Source organism: Pinus tabuliformis, chromosome Q (assembly GCF_031772625.1).
Source record: "Pinus tabuliformis cultivar Carrire ecotype Pingquan chromosome Q, CPIR1, whole genome shotgun sequence".
NCBI lineage: Eukaryota > Viridiplantae > Streptophyta > Pinopsida > Pinales > Pinaceae > Pinus > Pinus tabuliformis.
The window spans coordinates 527147209-527167628 of NC_142296.1; positions in this window are offsets into that span (position 1 = coordinate 527147209).

Below are 20420 nucleotides of genomic sequence, written 5' to 3' on the forward strand. Positions count from 1 at the left end.
TCTCTTTAATTTTTGATCATCAAGTTCTAAAATTGTGACCTATAGTAGCCCTCTATGTCCTCTTTCCAATGCCACTAGTCTGATCCAAATTAGATTCTCCAAGGAAGAGTTATGCCAAATCTCCCATAGTGACCTGATTATAGACTAGTTTAGTAGAGCGAACTTGTACGACGTGCCACGTGTCCCTGTTTCGACCTTTGGATCTAAAAAATATATACAAGAAACTACAGTCCATCCTCTTTTTGTACCTTCTTATGAAATTTCAATCTGATGCTCAAAGAGAAAGTTATGACGATTTTCCCCAGGTCACCTGTTTGGAATGTAATTCAGGAGTCTGCAAAAGACCAACTTTCTCAAATCATATCTCCGCAAATATAGCGCGAAAAGCTACGAAATTTGGACCTGAGGTTCAGTGCGATTTCGTCTCAAACGAGTTTTTTTTTTCACTTATGAAACGTCGCAGAAAATTTTTTATAGTGAAAATTCCATGATGACCTATTTGGAGCAGTGAAATCCTAGAATCCAAAGCTCTTATACCAAATGTTATGAAACCAACTCACAAAAAGATAGAAAAGATAGTTGAACGCCTTAGAATTCAGCCTCTTTGAGGGGGCAACCTCCTTTACATTACACCAATGAACAATTCTTGGTTGATTCAAATGATAAAACCTTCTTTCTATATATACGAGTCTAAGGATTCACAATATAACCCAACCAACCTAACAATAATAATATAAAGGCATAGTAATAACAATATGGGGACAATAGGGGCACAACAATATTAATAAGGGATACACCTACAATAGTAATGGGGTAATCACTAGTATTATAAGGACCTACCAAGTTAGTTAGACAATGGTGTGTTGTTAGCATAGGATTTCAGTCATTTTCCTTATCGCAGTAGACAAGCTTTCTCCTAGAGTAGATTTCTGCTTCTCTCATCAGCAATCAAGCTTCATTTGAATCCATAGAAGTCTGGCTTGAAAGCCCTAGTGGTCTCTTGCCAGCTGAACAATGACAAAAAACAAAACCATCACTTTTACTTATGTATACAACACTGTCACCTCCAAGTTTGTACGAACCCCTAGTTGATAAAGTAAAGCTAGTAGCTCTAGGACTTGCAACATTCTTGCTTCAATACTGGTGCTCATTAGTTTCCTGTGACTTACAAGTTTCATAGCTAATATTGGTATTGATGGATTATATCATGATGAAGCAAAATTTGGAGGGCTTGATTTGGCTTCATGGATGTTTTGGTCTTGGATTTCTCATTTTGATCAGATTCGATAAGAAGAAGAGATTTTATGGGTTTTCATTTCCTTTTTGTGATATTCATGTTTATGTTTTTGGTAATTTTTTGATGAAAAGAACACATTAAAAGAAATAATAAGCCAACAAATTCACAACTAATTACCATGCTAAGAGAAATCAACCCTAATTCATACGTACATTGATTTCTCAACATGGTATCAAAGCTAAGGTTTAAGGAAGGAGGCCTAAAGATCACCTTTTTCTAGCATTTTTGAAGAATACCTGCCATTTCTATAATGGTCATCAAGTCTACAACATCCAAGGGGATCAAAATTTATACTCTCTGTTCATGGCATCGCATATATTAAATCACAGTGACTTACATGGATCACATCCTCTCTATATTATAACTCGCAATATATTATATGGCTCGTTCTCTTAGATATGTGACTCAATTATAATCTATGGTGATTTTCATCTATACATGATCATACCTTTTATGGCTCATTGTATCACTTTGTGGCTTGTATAAGAACAAGGAATGTGCTCTAAGAATCCTACACATACTACATTGTCTCGCTCTATAATCTATGGCATCTATGTTATATGATTCGTATGTCAATTGTATCTTTCAATAATACCCTATGGCTTGGATATACACATCAGTTTCTTGAACCTATAAAACGTTGGTTCGCTATTATTATGGCTCGAATTACACATTATGGTTTGTTGTTTTTGTGTCCCACACCATAATTTTTTTGTGGATCTATCATACTCTGTGACATGCTATGTTTACAATGGCTCAAAAAAAATATCATGACATGAGGCTCTCTCATTTAAACATATTTATTTCAGTATATGACGACATATTAAACTTACTTTTCAAGGCATATTGATCTCATTCTGTGGTGGCATATAAATTTCTCTATATTTTCTTGACATCAAATTATGTACAATGACATTGTTATAACACTAGCTTATTTCTTATACTTTGGCATCACTCCAATTCCTATGTGGCCTCACTTGACCTTGGTGACATTGCTCTATACTCTTGGAGCTCGCATATGGACAATTTTTTTGGCTCGCTGGACAACATATCACAATGACTTAGATATAATTGTGACCTACATACGCTTGATGCTATTATTATTATGGTGATTCAAAAAATAATTATACTAGGAATTCATGAATGATAAAACAATGATAACAGTAATTTGATGATCTAGAGATAGTGACCTAATGTGACAATGATTCGTAGACAATAATATCTAAAATTGATTTAAAAGTGACATAGAGAAATGGCGTTAACTCTCCATGGTAGTGAACCTTGGCATATCAATGACTATGACTTTGCTATACGGGACAGTGACAAAGTAATCTATATGACATCAAGACCATAACTTGCATGATGGAATTTTGACATATGATAGAATGTCCTCATACCTATGGCAATGATCACATATGGCATGATTTAATAGTATTGCAAATAGTGACGCAAGGCTTGACAACACTTGGTAGTGACAGTTGATGAAAATAAGTGTAGATCATCTCTAAGTTGAAGAAAAATATAAATTAAAGAAGTATGATGACTTAATTCATATCCTAGCTTAAACACCAAAGTGTTGAATATTTATGAATGGTTTAGCTCATATTTGCTTGAAGTTGGAAGAAATGATGTTGTCTTCTTTGAATGAATTTAATAAATGCCTGGACTAGATCTCTACAAGATGGACATGTAACATTCAAAAGGGTACATATAATTTATATGAATTCCATGACCTACATCAATTTCTTATGATGTTAAGTTGTTTAGGTCATGGTGATGATTATGAAAAGGATCTACATAAAAAATAAATTAGAGGTAGTGAGCTTGATGTTATGCGGCACATGAAGACTAGGTTTTGTAATCAAATGAAATATATAAAAGGGCATGTCAAACAATTTCATTATGGTTTTGCAACATGCTAGTAGAATTTTTCATTGCTTGGATGCCAATTATTGATGAGTACGAAGTTTATAGGGTTTACATAGAATTTGCAATTCCTTTCGTAACAAATCTTGAAAATCTAGGGTTTTGTAACTAACTTTCTTGTGTGGTTGTAAAACTCTACAGTTTTTAAGTGATGGGTCTTGGTATCTAGGCTTTGTAAACCCTAGAAAAGTATGGAATTAAAGGAGAAACCCTAGGAATATAATCCCTAACTAATTGTTTATGTTGTGAAAGGAAAAAGGAACCTAGTTCTTAATGGAAAGTATTATATCATGAAGATGTGAAGACAAGGTTTGATGAAAAATATTCCAAGATTAAGAGGGAGACAAACTTCCTCTAGACATGAGTATTTAACATCTTCTTGATTATTACTAATGCCACTATCTTTATATTTTGTCTCCTTGTTCTTTTATAAGTCTTCTAATCAAGGTTATAGGTCAATGCAAGTTCTATTTAAAGCTTGACGAAGAAAATGAAAGATTTGAAGGAGCTAACCTCATATTGAAAGAGGGAGATATAAGGACCCAAATGGATATTTAAGCTTGTTGATTGGTTCATTCACATTGATTGAAAGCTTGAAAGCTTGAAGCATAACTCTATTGTGATATGAAGGTAGACCAAGCAAAGGAATGTTGACCTTAGAGGGAGAAAACAACAAGATTTTGAAGTATCCCACATCTTGACTAAAACTATTGGGATTTGGAAACTCTGATAATAATGGGATATGGTTTGGCTTCCTAAAAATGTTTATTGCAGTAGTATGTGAAGAGGCTGAAAAAACATCCTAATTAATGGGATTATACCAACTGTCATTTGATTCAATTTAGGAGAACATGGATTGAGTTGATGACTAATGATGTCTTGGAAGAGAATGAAGACAAAATATTTTTATGCGAAAAATGGAAGGCATGTGCTAGCAGCTATGAGAAATTTTGGCTCCTTGAAGATAACATATGAACCATTTGATGACAATGTTGTTTTGTGATTGATAAGATTTAGGAAGATCGAAGTTTGATATGACTTGGTGTTTTTAGGAGATGAGAAAAATTTCCATGAAGATGGAATGTGAAATAATTTGGATTCGTAAAATGTTTCACATATAGAAAGGTCGAAGACCAGGTATGATATGATTTGATGATATAAGATAAGGAGCCCTACAAATACTACTAAGATCTCCATGAAATAATAAGTTGTTGATGAATGAGATAAAGATGAAGCTTATAGTTGTGTCTCCCTAGTTAAGAGGGAGTTAAGATCTACTCCTTATTTGAGAAGGAATTAGGATTACCTCCCTATTTGAGAGGGAGTGGTGTGCGACACTATATTCTCCATGTTTCATGCACTAGGTCAGGACTAGTAATCGCATGTCTAGTGAATGCACTGGTAGGGAGAATGGAAGATTGGATAAGCATCTAGGACTGATACTTCTTGAGGATTGGGAACCCAAGATATAAGTAGTCCTATGGACCAACACTCTTGGAGGATTGGACAGGGTATCCAAGATAAGAGTGGTTCAAGAGGGTTGATATTCTTTGAGGATTGGGAATCCAAGATAAGAATAGTCCTATAAGAACATACCTAGTCAACATCCAAATGGGGTATGTGACTTGGGAGGCTATGGTGATGGTGTACAAATGTATGCCTCCCGACATTGTGCTCTAATCTACTGGAGAATTAGAGCTTATTAGTCAAGGCCTTGCTATAGTTCACTTTGAAAATGATGGTCATGATGTTGATGCTTGAATATGGCTTATCAATCTAACTATTCTTATAAGAATATTCCAATTTGAGAGTATCCTTGTACCAATTCTAGAATTATGAATAGTTAATAGGGAGTGTTGGAAAATGTAACTAGGTCCAATCTTCATAGTATCATTGTACGTGTATCATTATGTATTTTATGTAAAAAGAAAAAAGAAGAAAAAAATGTTTTATTTCATTAATTAAGTATGTTCTTCATGCTTTTAGGATTTTTTGGGTCAAAGAGTCAAATTCCTATTTGGAATTATTGTAATGAAAAAGGAAAAATTAATTTTGAAAATATAATTCAAGTAAAATCACCTAAAGAAGCCAAGCCAAACCTCCTGGATGACAAGTAGGCTCGCCCAACAATTGTGTCTTTTCACATATGAGAACAACTATATACAGGCATGCATCCTCCTCCATCTTGGAAAACATTTTCAAGCTTTATGTGATATGTTATGAGACTATTATATACGTAGTTATGAAGTTATATCTTGAAGAAAAGTGAAAGTTTCCTAGGTTTTTGAAAATCTAAAACAAGTGCGAATTTGTTGGGCTATAGAAGATCTAAAACTTATGTGAATTTCCTGTGACATATGAGTTTTTGTGGCTAAGATTGGTAATGATGGATCCTATCATGATGAAGTAGAATATGGAGGGCTTGACATGGCTTCTTGGAGGTTTTGGTCTTGGATTTCTCATTTTGATCAGATTCTATAAGAAGAAAATATTTTCTTAGGTTTTCCCCTTGGAGAGGTTTTGCCTAGCTTGGAGCCTATATCTTGTGTTCACTGTATTTTTGTGATATTCATGTTTATGTTTTTGGTAGTTTTTTGATGAAAATAACACATTAAAAGAAATAATAAGCCAACAATTTCACAAATAATTACCATGTCAAAACTAATTCCTAAGCACATTGATTTTGTAACAGAGGCAAGATGAAAATTGTTATTTTGGGTCATAGTTATGCTTTCCATCGTTTTTTCCATTTTTTTCCTCATTATATTCTATTGCACATGTGAGAATATTGTAGGCTTCTTTGATATTGAAATTAACTTTATGGTTGTGCCCCCATTTGAGTGTATCATCCCCACTATGCGTTTTGATTTTCTTGAGAGAAAATTCCTTTTATAGTGTTTGGGGTAAGTCTATGTTATTGTTGTTGGGCCATTGCTAAATTTTTTTCCCATTGTCTCCATTGAATTTGTTCTAATGATTGCTTCCAGAATTGTTTAACCAGAATTTTTCCCTCGTGTTGTATATCCATTTTGAGGCTATTCAATTTTTCTCTCTACTCAAGTTTTGGTCATTACTTCTAGGAGTCTTCCTAAAAGAGTGCAAGGTTCTCATTTTAAATTTCCCAGAAACTATGATCCTATATGAGATGCATGTTTCTCCAGTCTTGGTTCCACAAATATGAGCCTTGTATTTTCCCTTGCAGTCTTATTAGGTTAGTATTGTTGATTTTTGGGGTGTATTTATTCTTCCATATTGTACTCCATAGAGCTCCTATATTTTTAATCCATCTCCACCATGTTTCTTCTCCCATTGCTTGGCTTAAAATTTCTAGATCCTCAAGTCCTAGGCCTCCTACATTTTTTGGTTTGCATAATTTTTCTCGTGACCAAGGCCAATTTTTTCTCCTACTTGGATCCCGCACCCACCCCCCACCCCCCCCCCCCCCCCACACACACACACACAACCATAAGAAGGATCTTTCAATGGATTAGATTCTATGGAGAAATTCTTTAGGAGTGGAAATAATAAAGATGTGATATAAGGGAATGGCTTGGAGAACATATTTAAGAAGGATGAGCCTATTGGCCAAATTAGTAAGATTTTAAAGGTCCAATTGAGAGCTTATTCTCCAATTTTTGTGGAAGATCTTATCAAACTTTGATTCTAAGGGGATTTCTTACGAGAGGTACACTGAGGTATTTAGATGGAAGGGACCTTTATTTTACACCAAGAATATTGGAGATATTGGTTTAAACAGGTAAGGGAGTGTTGAAGAAAAATATTTATGATTTGGTGAGATTTATGTCAATCTCAAAGGAATCAACAAAGTTAGAGAGTGTGGCTTGAAAGGTTAGTGCTTATTTGATTGAGGGTTAACCCATTATAAGGGTGTCATCATCGAACTGTTGATGGGTAGATGAAGGAGAAATAGGTCCATTGGGAAGCACTTTGAGGGAAACTGTAGAGGTTGCATGAATGATAAATCTACCTAGTTCTTCCACCATTAGGAGGAATATATATGTAGAAAGGGGATTGCTTTGTCTAATGCCCTTAGAGGGAAAAATGTGGGTGAAGGAGATCCATTGACAAGGATAGAGAAGAAGGCCTTAGGGGTTAGTTGCATGACCCAGGAAATCCAGGAATTATCAAAGTCATATGATTTTAGCATGAGGAATATAAATTTATATATAAGCTTATCAAAAGCTTTGGACATGTCCAATATGGTGATCATACTAGGACTTTTGTTTGAGAAGAGGGAATATATGTGTTCATGAGTTGTGTTGATACTATCAAGAATTTTCCTTCCCTCCATGTATCATAATTGTTCTTAAGAAGTTATGTAGGGTAGTAGAGGATTAATTATATTGGCAACGATTTTAGAGATTATCTTGTAAATGATGTTGCAAAGGGATCTGGAATTGAAATCGACAGGGGTTTTAACTTGATAATTTTTTGGTATAAGGGCTATAAAGTTGGCATCTAGAGTTGTGAGAAATGTTTATTATTTTGTTGAATACTCTAATATTTACACCACAGTTTCTCCAATGATATCCTATCATTCTTGAAAAAAATAGATGTAAAGTCATCAGTGCTTATGGCTTTATTCTTTCGGTATTTCCATTACTATCTCCTCTATTTTTTTTTGGGTGACTTCTCTCATAAGCATATCATTTTTTCTTTTGTTATTGTATTTAATATCTGTGTGGTTATTTTCCTTATATCCTAGCTTATATCTCTTATAGGTTCTATTTAGTTATTTTGAAAACAATGGTTGAGTTCTTGGATGATGTTTTTAGTCCTTCCACTTTTTTTATTTTGAACATTTATGAGATTGAGAATTATGTTTCTTTCTCTATGTTGTATTAAAGACTAGTTGAAGAACTTAGTGTTCTTTTCACCCTCTTTTAGCCATTTAAATCTAGATTTTTGTCTCCATAAAATTTCTTCTTGTTGCAATCTTTTGTCAAGCTACATTTGAATGAGTGTTACTCTTTTCCAATTCATCAGTTTTTCCTTATTCTATAATCTCTTGCTAGGCATTTTCCATTTCTTGTTCTAGCCTCCTCTTTTCTTCTTGAATATTGCTAAATTCCTACATGTTCGATTAGTTAATCTTTTATTTCATAAATTTTAGATTTTATTGGAATCTGTACATATTAGTCCCCTTATTATATCTCCTTTCTTCCACCATTTTTCAATATTGTTTTTGAATGCATGATGTCTTAGCTAGAATGCTTCAAAGTGAAAAAGGATTATTTTTTAGCATCCCAATCAAGTCTATAAATAATTTTATGGGCCAATGATTAGAGCCATGACAAGCCATGATAGTGGCTTGAAAACTTAACCCAAATAGTAGAAGGCTTTCTGAGATTAAATACCTGTCAAATTGGGACACTACTTGTGATGGTCCTACCCTTCTGTTATTCTATGTGAAGATGCCATTGCTAGTTTCTGTTGAAAAGTGTGCAACAAGAAATTCTAAATTTAGAAAGTGATAAAAATAGAATCACTAAAAATAGCACTTCTAAAAATCACAGTTTGGCCAATGAGCATTTTCGCCACCTTGGGTGAGAGGTGAAACTGCTAAAAATATAAACTTCTAAAAATAGTACTTTTGGGTCCCTTCCTATTTATAGCAGTCCGTGGTCTATCTATAGGAAGTAAAAACGAATTTGGTCTTACTAGCAGTTTAAAATATTAATTAATTAATCTCCATGAGTTAATTAGTTATGGAAAATTAAACTGGAAGTCTTTGTGAGATCATGCAATTATTTTCTCTCTGGATTTAGGAATTTATCCCTTGATTAAAGGAGATAAGGTTCAGTTCTATATTGAGAGAATCAGATGACTTAGTTTAACTTAGTCAAGTCCAGTTAGATTATTTTAACAAGTTGTTAAAATAATAAGATATAGTTTGTTAATGCTTGCATGCGTGTGACAACTATTATTTTCAGATCACTGAGTATTCTCTCATGAATAACTGATGCATGTCAGTTCACACAAAGACCCAGTTGAGATCAGAGAAGGGACAGTGTATTATGAGTTGGAAGAATATCTTTCCTATAAAGGAAGCTCATCCATGATGAGGATTTATCTCCTTTAGGTTTATGCAGTTATTTCAGAGGTCAGTGTTGTGTGTGAGGTGAGAATCACACAAGTTGCAGCTGGAGGACCCAGGAAAAATTGTGCATAGAAATAGGAGGCTTGGAGGGCAGAGGAGAAGGTTTGTGAGAAGCCTTTGACTGTCTATGAGCAGCAAAGGGATTGTACTGAGAGCTAGATAGCTTCCAAGCTAAGGCTTTATGTAATCTGGACATATTTCCACTTGTATGATAATACAGAGATGGGGTTTTAGGTTTGTGCTTTCCCTTGGTTATATCCTCTGTGTTATGTGTGTTTGATTTCTCCATATTAGTTATATGTGTTCTTATTGATGTTGCTTATGTTTGATTAAGTTTCCACTAAATTGTTTGTAGAAGTAGATCAAGTGTTTTGCTTTAGTACATTGCATTACCAAGTTGATCTATAGGTGGGAAATTTCTACATGGTATCGGAGCTAGCTAATTTGTAGAAAAAGTTCTACATGGTATCAGAGCTAGCTGATTTGTAGAAAAAATCTACAAAATTCTACATGGTATCGAAGCACAGGTGATCAAGGAAGAACAATATATTAAGAGGAGATTTCAAAGTTTTGAGTTTTGGGCCAAGAGTTTGCAGAGAAGATATGGAAATTTATGTACAAAATTTTCAGAAACAAATAGCAGATTTGGATTCCTTGTGGAAAAATACCCAAAATCAAAAAAGAAAATGGCTAAATCGAAGTTCGGATGAGGGAGATAACACTGATTTAAAATTAGCTCTTTTTCTAAAAAAATTCGTGACAGCGGGAAAGTGGAAATAGATTGGTGTGCTAGCCAAGAACCTATATGCATTTGAGGTACAAGATGCATGCAAATCCTTGAGGAGCAAGGAAAAGGTTAGATACTTGGTGGTTGAGAGGGATAGTAAATTACCTCTCAACATGCAGCGCCAGAAGAAGTCTCAAACGATTGTGGAGGAGCCACGATTGCTGAAGCAGCTTCAGGAGGTTGTGGAGCAACCACAACTGGGGAAGCCGAGAGGAGACATAGTGGAGGAATCCACTCATGCAGAGACCTCCAGTAGGGGGAAACTTCGAGCCAGGTGGGCAGAGGATCACATGCAACCGTACCTCCAAGTAGGAGGTGGGGCGATATAGAGTGATCGTCCCAAGGAGGAGGGGCAGGATCCTTGAGGTACCCTACCTCTTGGATGAGACCTTGCTATGAAAGCCCCGATGTGGAGTCACAGGAACTGACTGATTGGGTAGAGACAAATGCGAATGGAGCAGCAGAGAGAGCTACAATGCAGGGAATCCTAAGACAGCACAGAGCATCTAGGTTGCAACAATGCGAGAGGCATAAGTGTGTTGCACAGTGCTAGGTGGCACAGAGAAGTATGCAATGGTGCGAGATGCATGGAGATGTTGCAGTAGCACAGATGTCAGAGAGAGAGCACTTGTTAGTAGTAGGTATAGCTTCAGCATCAGAGTATGTTTCTAGCCCAACAGAGAGGTCAGTTGGAAGTGTTTTTGTTCCAAGAGTTTTAGAAACAATCGGACTGAGTAGATGTGTTGCATGTGGAACATTCCAGAGGTACAAGATCGGGTTCGAGAGGAGGCCTTTCTTGTTGAGAGGAAGTGTTGAAAAGTGTGCAACAAGAAATGCTAAATTTAGAAAGTGCTAAAAATAGAACTGCTAAAGATAACACTTCTAAAAATAGCAGTTTGGCCAATGAGCATTTTGGCCACCTTGGGTGAGAGGTGAAACTGCTAAAAATAGAAACTTCTAAAAATAGCATTTCTGGGTCCCTTCCTATTTATAGCAGTCCCTGGTCTATCTATAGGAAGTAAAAACGAATTTGGTCTTACCAGCAGTTTAAAATATTAATTAATTAATCTATATGAGTTAATTAGTTATGGATAATTAAACTTGAAGTCTTTGTGAGATCATGCAATTATTTTCTCTCTTGATTTAGGAATTTATCCCTTGATTAAAGGAGATAAGGTTCAATTCTATATTGAGAGGATCAATTGACTTATTTTACTTAGTCAAGTCCAGTTAGATTATTTTAACAAGTTGTTAAAATAATGAGATATAGTTTGTTAATGCTTGCATGCATGTGACAACTATTATTTTCAGATAACTGAGTATTCTCTCATGAATAACTAATGCATGTCAGTTTAGACAGAGACCCAATTGATATCAGAGAAGGGACAGTATACTATCAGTTGGATGAATATTTTTCCTATAAAGGAAGCTCATCCATGATGAGGATTTATCTCCTTCAGGTTTGTGCAGTTTTTTCAGAGGTCAGTGTTGTGTGTGTGGTGAGAATCACACAGGTTGCAGCTGGAGGACCCAAGAAAAACTGTGCATAGAAATAGGAGGCTTGGAGGGTAGAGGAGAAGGTTTATGAGAAGCCTTTGATTGTCTATGAGCAACGGAGGGATTGTACTGAGAGCTAGATAACTTCCGAGCTAAGGCTTTGTGTAATCCGGACTATATTTCCACTTGTATGATAATACAGAGATGGGGTTTTAGGCTGGTGCTTTCCCCTAGTTATATCTTCTGTGTTATGTGTGTTTTATTTCTCCATATCAGTTATATGTGTTCTTATTGATGTTGCTCATGTTCGATTAAGATTCCGCTAAATTGTTTGTCGAAGTAGATCAAGTGTTTTGCTTTAGTACATTGCATTACCAGGTGATCTACAGGTCGGAAATTTATACATGGTATCGGAGTTGGTTGATTTGTAGAAAAAGTTCTACATGGTATCAGAGCTAGCTGATTTGTAAAAAAATTCTACAAAATTCTACAGTTTCTAGATCCACAAGTTTTGAAGTTTGCAACAACTTCATAAATATTTGTGATTCTTCACCTAATTTTCTTGTACTCCATTTTTTCTCTTGGAGGGATTTGATGAGATTGAAATCCCCTCCTATGAACTATTAATAGTCTTCAATAGTCTACACTAGGCTTTATAGGCTATCTATAAGAGGATTTTTTTTGCATGGGTTGAGTTCCCTTTTCATAGATCCTAGTGGTCAAAATTTGATAATTATATTGTTTTGTGTGGATAGGGAGTCTTGGAGAGTTATGTTGTTAGGGTTTTGCATGATAGTTATGTCTCTCGAGGCCTCATTAGTATCATTTTCTATGACTTGGCAGTTTTTTCCAAATGCGTTTGGAAATGTTTTAAAGAGTTTCAATGAAACATTTGGTTTCCTGGAGAATGACGATATCAAGGGTTTTTTTTTTTTTTTTTTGGTCTTTAAGAGTCTCTATTTCGACTTTCCATTGAGACCCATATTGTTCCATGATATAATTTTCATTGGGGAGCGAGTGGAGGACACTAGAATGCCTCCATCATTAACATGACTCTCCTTACATTTACTAAATATTCTCCTATTTTTTGAATTAACTACTTATTACTCTTCCTGCCTCTTTTATTTGTCTTATTTTTCTCCTTTAGAGTGCTCTTTGTTAATGTTACTTTTAACTCACAAATAAGTATTCATAGGTTTATAGATATTACGTGGAGTTTGTTTGCTTTCTCTCCTTTGATCCTTGATATAATCTTTGGTAATCAACTGCACTTGTTCTTCCGGTATGGTGACTGAGTCTTTTTTTCTCCACTCTTGTGCTGTTCTCTAGAGATCTATGTTTTTCAACTCTGCATCTTATTGTTCCTCAACTTTTAGTTCCTCCTACTCCTCAATTATTATTACGTCTTCCATATTTGATTTTTGTTTTAGTTGGTCCTTTTGTTTTTCTTCATTTTTAAAATGTTTTTTAACGCAATTCCTTGTTCTTCAGTTCTTGTTTTATGCTCTTCTTGGTCCCACGGAGGATTGTATTTATATCATTTGTTTCACTCAATGTTGAAGAATTGGTCATTAATTTTCTTACTTGTTTTTTGTTCTATTGGAGACCCTAGTGAATCCTTGTACATCTTCTTGTTTATTTTTCAATGTTGTCTTCAAGATTTAATTTTGGGGGCATTCCCTAAACAGAAGATCATATTCATGGAATTTTTGATATCTAAAGGGAATATGTTTGTAGCCTATTTGTTTCTACCATATTTCATCACGATAGATTATTTTCAGGCTTGCAGGTAGGGCACTGTTAGGTCTAGATATATGCATAGTCTAGGATATGATGTGTACCTACCCAATCTAGTGGTTTCTAAAATCATAGAAAAGGACCCAATGGAATTTACAATGTCATCTAGTATGTATGGTTCCAAGAACTAATATGGAAAAGAGTATAGGAATACCCAAATTGGGGCTAGATTGAATTCCTCTTTGTTGGGGTTGAATCTTTCAATACCGGGTTTCTTGTATAACCCTATATAATTGAGGAAGTAGGGTCCTCCCTGGAATATTTTTCCTTTGTCCTTTATATTGTTAAATATGAATACAAATTAAACCCTTCAACCCTAGTTTGAGTTCCATATCTCCCTTTGTCTTCCAAATTTTTTGGGTCCAATCCAAGAGAATTCTCTTTGAGGCCCATACACCCACAAATTTGTAAATTAATGCATGGTCCTTCATATATTGTATCTTTTTCCCCACTCTATCTGATATAATTCCATAGATTGGGGCTTTTGTTGTTTGTGGAAAGCATGTACCTAGATTTTCTAAGTGCTTATATTATGGATTCTCTTGGCTTCATTTTTTTTTCCCTCCTCCATTTTCTCCTTTCTCACTACTGAAAATTACTAGTTGTTCCTTTCCTATGTGAAATTGTTGGGTCTACAAGTAGTGTATATAATAGCTCTTCCAACCACAATACTACTAAATGAAGGATCACTACTTCCCCCCACGGTGATGCCATTTATGCTAAACAATAGTAGGTATTATATTTAACTCTAGAAGTGGTCAGTTGATCTATTCCAGTTGCACAACCGCTTTTGACATATGTTGAATTATCCTCTAAAATCCCATTTTAAAAAGAAAAATGTTGCCTATGACAAAATGTACACTTATAATATCAAAAGTCACCTCTCAAAGCTATAAATATATAAATAATATCTAAAAATATCACACTCTACCCTTGAAAACCACATGTTATCCCAAAACAAAAAAATTGAAAAAAACATTTGATGAAAAATGGAAAAAATGGGGAGATTATTACTTGTATCTAAAGGGGTCCCAAGTAATCTTTTTCGAAACCAAATTCTCCATATTATCTCTAGAAAATAGGTACCCACATTTTCTAGACAACAAAGCCCCAAAATGAAATTTTGAAATCAAGGTAAGGAAATGACGTCAAAGTGAAGTAAATTATAAGTTTTAAGGAGAATTGTGAAAAACAAGTTTTGAACACTTGTCATTTATGATTTAATTTTGTGTTTTCCCTAGAACTTTCATGCATATTTTTCCACATTTTCAGCTCATTTTACCTAGTAACATATTTATCACATCTCTTTGATATATTTCCCATGAATCTCTCACATGTAATATATGCCCCTAATGTAACACCTCTATCCTTAATGCCTACAAAACTTGAGGAATTCATAACTTCTCTCCCATTGACAAGTCGAGGTAAGAATTCAAAAAATAATATTTAACATCACTTTAGACTAGAGATATTGACATCACATTAATTTTGGATAAGAAATGGTCACATATCTCTTTTTTGTCCTTAGTTATGAATTAAACTAGAACTTTTCTTTTTTGTCGAACTTAGTTATACTATACCTTTTTAGGAGGATTATTTTTCCTACATGAGGAACATCCACACTCTATATATAATGATCTTTATCTATTGCATCTTTCCGATGCTAATCTTAGAGTTTTTAACATGGCTTTTATTGTTCATTGTCCATCTTGACATGTCCTTGTTAGGCTCCCTCCGCCTTGACATAATTGTGTTAAGTTGTATTCATATTAGTTTCCCTATTATATATTGTTCATTTTAATTTTCCAAATGATTTTCATCTTAACATCTTAATAGTAGGAAACCTTCACCATACCATGTTGTTGTTATGATGTTAGAGTGAAAAACAACTGATGTATCAAACTAATTTAATATTTCATACTAATTTTGAATGCCCATTACATGGAGAATGGAGTACTTTATCATACTTTAATCTAAAATTAGATATTCTACATAAAAATAATCTATAATAAAAAAATCATGAATATTGAACCTACAAAATAGTTTATATTATTTGTTGGCATTATGGCTAATGTGTTGTCCTTGATGGAAACCTTCTTGAAAAATATGTCCTTGATGTAAACTTGCTTATAATATGATTGTTATGGAACTAATGCAGATATCAGGAATATTGGTACATAATGCATGGAAATTGTTTAGATTGAAAAATATGTGTGCCCCTTGCATACATACACAAGTACTATGAACAAAGGTCACATACATAATCCAAACCATGGAAAGTTGGATATCAGGGGCCATTACCATAATAATTTCCCATAGTATTGTGTCAGTAACGTCTATTTGATCCCATTAACAAATACTAACAACATTACCAAGGGATTTACCTAAGGTGTAGGGTGAAAGATTTGCATTGATCTGGTGTAGGGAGTATTACTTGCTGCATGCGTGTGCTAATTAAGAAATAAAAGAAATATTTTTCTTTATCTTTTCGTTTTATAAATGCAAATGCTAATCTTTCCTTGTTCTTTTGTAGGGGAGACGTGTGGAGGAAGAGGGGTACAATGGTTTTGATGGCTTGGAGCTCAAGTAGAGGCCTAATCCCAACTTCAATAATGATTTTTCTCAATTCGAGCTCAAAACAAGCCGCCACAGGATTTCCTACAAGATGTCTACAGGATGTACTAGTTCTTACAGGATATACTGGTCCTCCTACAGGATCCCCTATTTTATTACAAGAACTGGTTGAAAGCTTAGGAAGTGGTCTAGAAGGTGGAATGAAGATTGGGAAAGGTGGATAATGGAAGAACAAGGCATGGAGGTGGTGGACACTACCCAGAACTCAAGCAAGTGCTTCAATATGGGTGGATTTTCTTAATAGAAATGGCATTTTTTTGCTTATAAAACAATATTTCAGATTGAAATTTTAGTGGATTTTGGCGACACGGGTGGATGAGGCTTGTATGAGGAGAACGAGAGGAGGTCTACCTACAATTTAGAAGCTCCTATAACAACACACATTATTTCCTGCATCTATCCACAGATTCATCTATATGTGGGAAAGATTTATTAAAGAACGAAAAATTACTAGTCTAAAATTAGGAATTCGAGAACTAGTTAACTGGAAAATCTATCAAATGCCTAACCTAATCAAGTGAAAATGAAATGGGGTAGATTGAAATTTTTTGTGATCTAATGCAATTGGAATCAACTTGATTGAAGCTCGTTAGCATGCTCTAAAAAATCGTAGAAATTTAATGTTCTTTGCTACAAAGGAGTTCCAGAAATCTAGATTTGGGAATAAGAAGACTAATCCAAGTAGCTCAAGGATTAATATGAATTTTCAAATATTTTCCAAGAATGAATTGATGCTTTTGATCCTGCAAAAGAACTTACATCAACCATTTAACCCAATCCTACAACAAGAAATCATTAATACTAAATGCAGAAATAGAAAGAAACAAGAACAAGATATGCATGTGAATAAGAAGTGAAAAGAATAAAAGAAAATGATACAAAAGGGATCTAAGGCTCTTGGGATATCTAGGACCAAGGAAACTTAGATTCCTATGGAGGAGAACAAGATTTAGAAGCTGAAAATGACACCAATCTTCATTATTTTCATCAATACAATTGCATCCCTGCAAGAAAATGCAATGAAGCTGTAGAATTACGATTTCTCTCCACAAGAATACTAATCAAAATCTATCCCTACTGCAAAATTCAACTTGGTACTTATAAAAAATGATTAGGAATCATTCCCCATGAAAAGAGGAAGCTTTCCCCACAAAAACCCCTTGATTAGTGGATCTGATTCCCAATACTAGGAATTTGCATTAAATGGAAGGGAACACATCCCTAGATTTTCTCAATCATTGGAGTTCCACAATGTGTGCCATAATTCCATAATATATTGTTTATTTATTATTTAATATTGATTCTCCTGTAGTAGGGAGAAAGTCCCTAAATTATCTCCTCCTCCAACTCTTCATAATCTGCCTAATATTCTCATAATATTCCACAAAAATAAACAATATTAGCCACAAATATGCAATTATTCATAAACCTTCCTGGTGAACATTTTAAAATTAAAAATACACTATCTAATGCAAAAAGAGAGGTTTAATATGCTGAAGGATGGTTAGATGGGCGTTAATTTATGTTTAATTTAGAGGCACGGGCCTTAATTTATGTCTAATTTAGAGGCCCATCATACCCCCTACTGAAAGTGTTGCTCATCTTATGAGCAACTTATTGACCTCATTGTGCCTCATTCATGGCCCAGGTGGCCTCTCCCTTGTGCATTCCTCAATCTTTTCTCCTAAGAATCTTGGTTGTAAGTTCTGCAAGGACAAGCCCAAAAATATATTTGTACATAGAAAAATCAATGTTTCTTGAGACCATTAGCTTGTCTTCTTCTTTTATTCTATCGCCTAGATGATTGCCTAATGGCCTTGGAGTTTTCTGTTTTGATTAGGTCTCTCTATTGCAATGCCTTTTTTTTGGTTTTATCACCATTTGTTCCTTTCTTCCTTCTTGTAGCAACATTCTCTCTTCCTGTAGTAGCCATTCCTTCTCTTTCAAAGCCTTTTAATTGTATGGGAGTGATGAGAAATTGTGTAGAGGGTTTGGAGGATGATGCTAGGGCTCAGAGGGAGTAGTGTAGGTTTGTGAAAATGGAGATGATGCTATGTTTGTTTTTTTCAAGAAATTTTCAGGGTGAGACAAAGTGTAGGGTTTGTTCTTGAAATTATGAAATGGTATGGATGAATGATGGATAGATAGTGAATATGAATTGGATCAAGGGCTTGGAGTGCTATGGTGACTTGGCCTTTGCAAAAATTTCTTCTTTTAACTATTTTCCCCATTCCTTGAAATCATCACGCTTCATAATTTGACTTTTCCACATTGCATGAGTGAATGAGTGAGCTAAAATTAACTAGTTGAAGATGGCCAAGATTGCTAACCCATCCTTAGCTTACAAAACCTCATCTCTCATGCATTGACAACAAATTTCTAACTATAATATGCTTAATATAAGAGGTTAAGAATATTGTATACATGTACCTACCTGATGGTTGTTGGAGAGACATGCATGTTGTTGCTAAGTTGATGTTGTTGTGTTGCTAATGACTCAGGTACATCTTCTTGACTACCTTTTCTTTTGTTGACCTGTTACACTAAAAAATGTCACCTTGACTACTCACAGTTAGTATGGCTCAAATCAACAGTCATGCTACCCTCTTAGGCAAGTCTCATGCCTCTGTTATCCATCTCAAACTCAAAGAAGAGAGAAAGTCTTGTAAAAACTATGTTTATCTCTGGGGTCGCAGGTTCTCTCTAGCCTTACCTGCGGGGACGCTGACCATGTTCACAAAATCTGCGTCCATGGACGCTCTGTATGTTAAGGGACAGGTGCGTCCCTCTGTAAAAGGCAAAATGCGCGAGTTTTATCTTGAAAAAGTTACTTGTGGTTACTTCTAGAACATTCTAGAGGTCGGTTTGATGAAATGGATGCGCCTCCAGTTGGTTCATGTATCTCTATTAAGGGGGAACTTATCCCATCAATAAGGGAGCTATCCCACCCAAAGAGGGGGATGATCCCATTGATAGTGGACCTGAATAACCTCTTTACAGCACTATAAATAAAGGCATTGAGCCAGAAGGAGAGGAGGTTGGAGCTATACATTTTCTTTGGGTAAATGCTGCAGGATTTAGGTCTTCCATTAGAGCCTTTGTGAGGAGAGATTGTCTTCACTTGATTCTACTTGGGAGAGGGTGAGCTTTGTCAAAGTAGAGGAAAACCCTTGATGGACCCTGGGAGGAACTTGCACAACACCAAGGCCAGGTTGTAAGAGTTTCTTTGTTTCGTTATTAATACAAACTGGTTTATTTTTCTCAATAGCTTGTGTTAATGAGTTATTTCATGTGTTCCTTGGTCTGCATGTTGAATATATGTTTTATTATATGAAATGCAAGTGCTTGGTAATTGTTTGATTGTTTGTGGTTGCAGGAATTGACTTGAAGGAGGAGCTCATCCGGATCGTCAAGAACGGACTTCAACAACAGCGTTTTGGAATAAGGTAAGCCTAAACACTTGTAGTTTTCATGTTGTAAAAGGTGTATTTAGAGAAAGATCACTCCATTTTGTCTTGTTTGTCATTAGAATGTCTTAGACTTCTAGGAAGGTCAGTCGTGTCCGCACCCTTGACAAATTCCGTGTGACAAATTGGCGACTCCGCTGGGGAATCCATTAATGAGAGAGTCTTTTCCTTTATATGAACTTTGCTTTGAGAAAATCATTTTTATTTTCTGGTTTTTGACTGTGAGAATTAGTATTTGGGTGGCTTAGCTTTAGATTTAGTTAGATTTGGTTTTTCTTCATTTTTCCAGAAGGACGCACCCTCTGAGTACTGCACAGTGCGTCTTTGGACGCGCTGTTGCCGTCTGCACAGAGCGGGGCCGCACCTGTGACAACGGGTTGCCTGCGTCTTCCTGTAAAACTTAAGAAAATTCCATTTTTGCTTTAAATTGCTTTTAGATTTTGTTTTTCCTTAGTGTTTTCTGCCCAGATCCTTTAGTACCCTGTCAAGAATTTTCACCTGAACTAGTTTTGTGAGCTTTGAGTGTTTTAGTGGTTTTCAACGAAGTTTAGACCTAGGGTTTGATTTTTGGAAAGGCTTTGTAGTGACTTTGATAGTAGAAAGTTGTCCAGCCTTAGATCTCTCTGGTTAGTCAACCTTCTTAGAAGTTGGGCCTGTCGTAAAGTCTCCTTTTGTGAGCAACTTGCCATTTGAGTTGTTTTGGGTCAAATTTCGAATTGCTTGTTTATAAAGTATTGATTTCCATTTTACAAAAAGAACAAAAAGATTAGAGTTTTGTTTTGACTAGTTTTTGGTTCTGCAATAAGCTAGTCCTTGATTTGATTGTGATCAAGTAAAACACCTTAGAAATAATCATTGTTAGTTTTGGCCTCGTTAAGATTGCTTAGAGTAAAT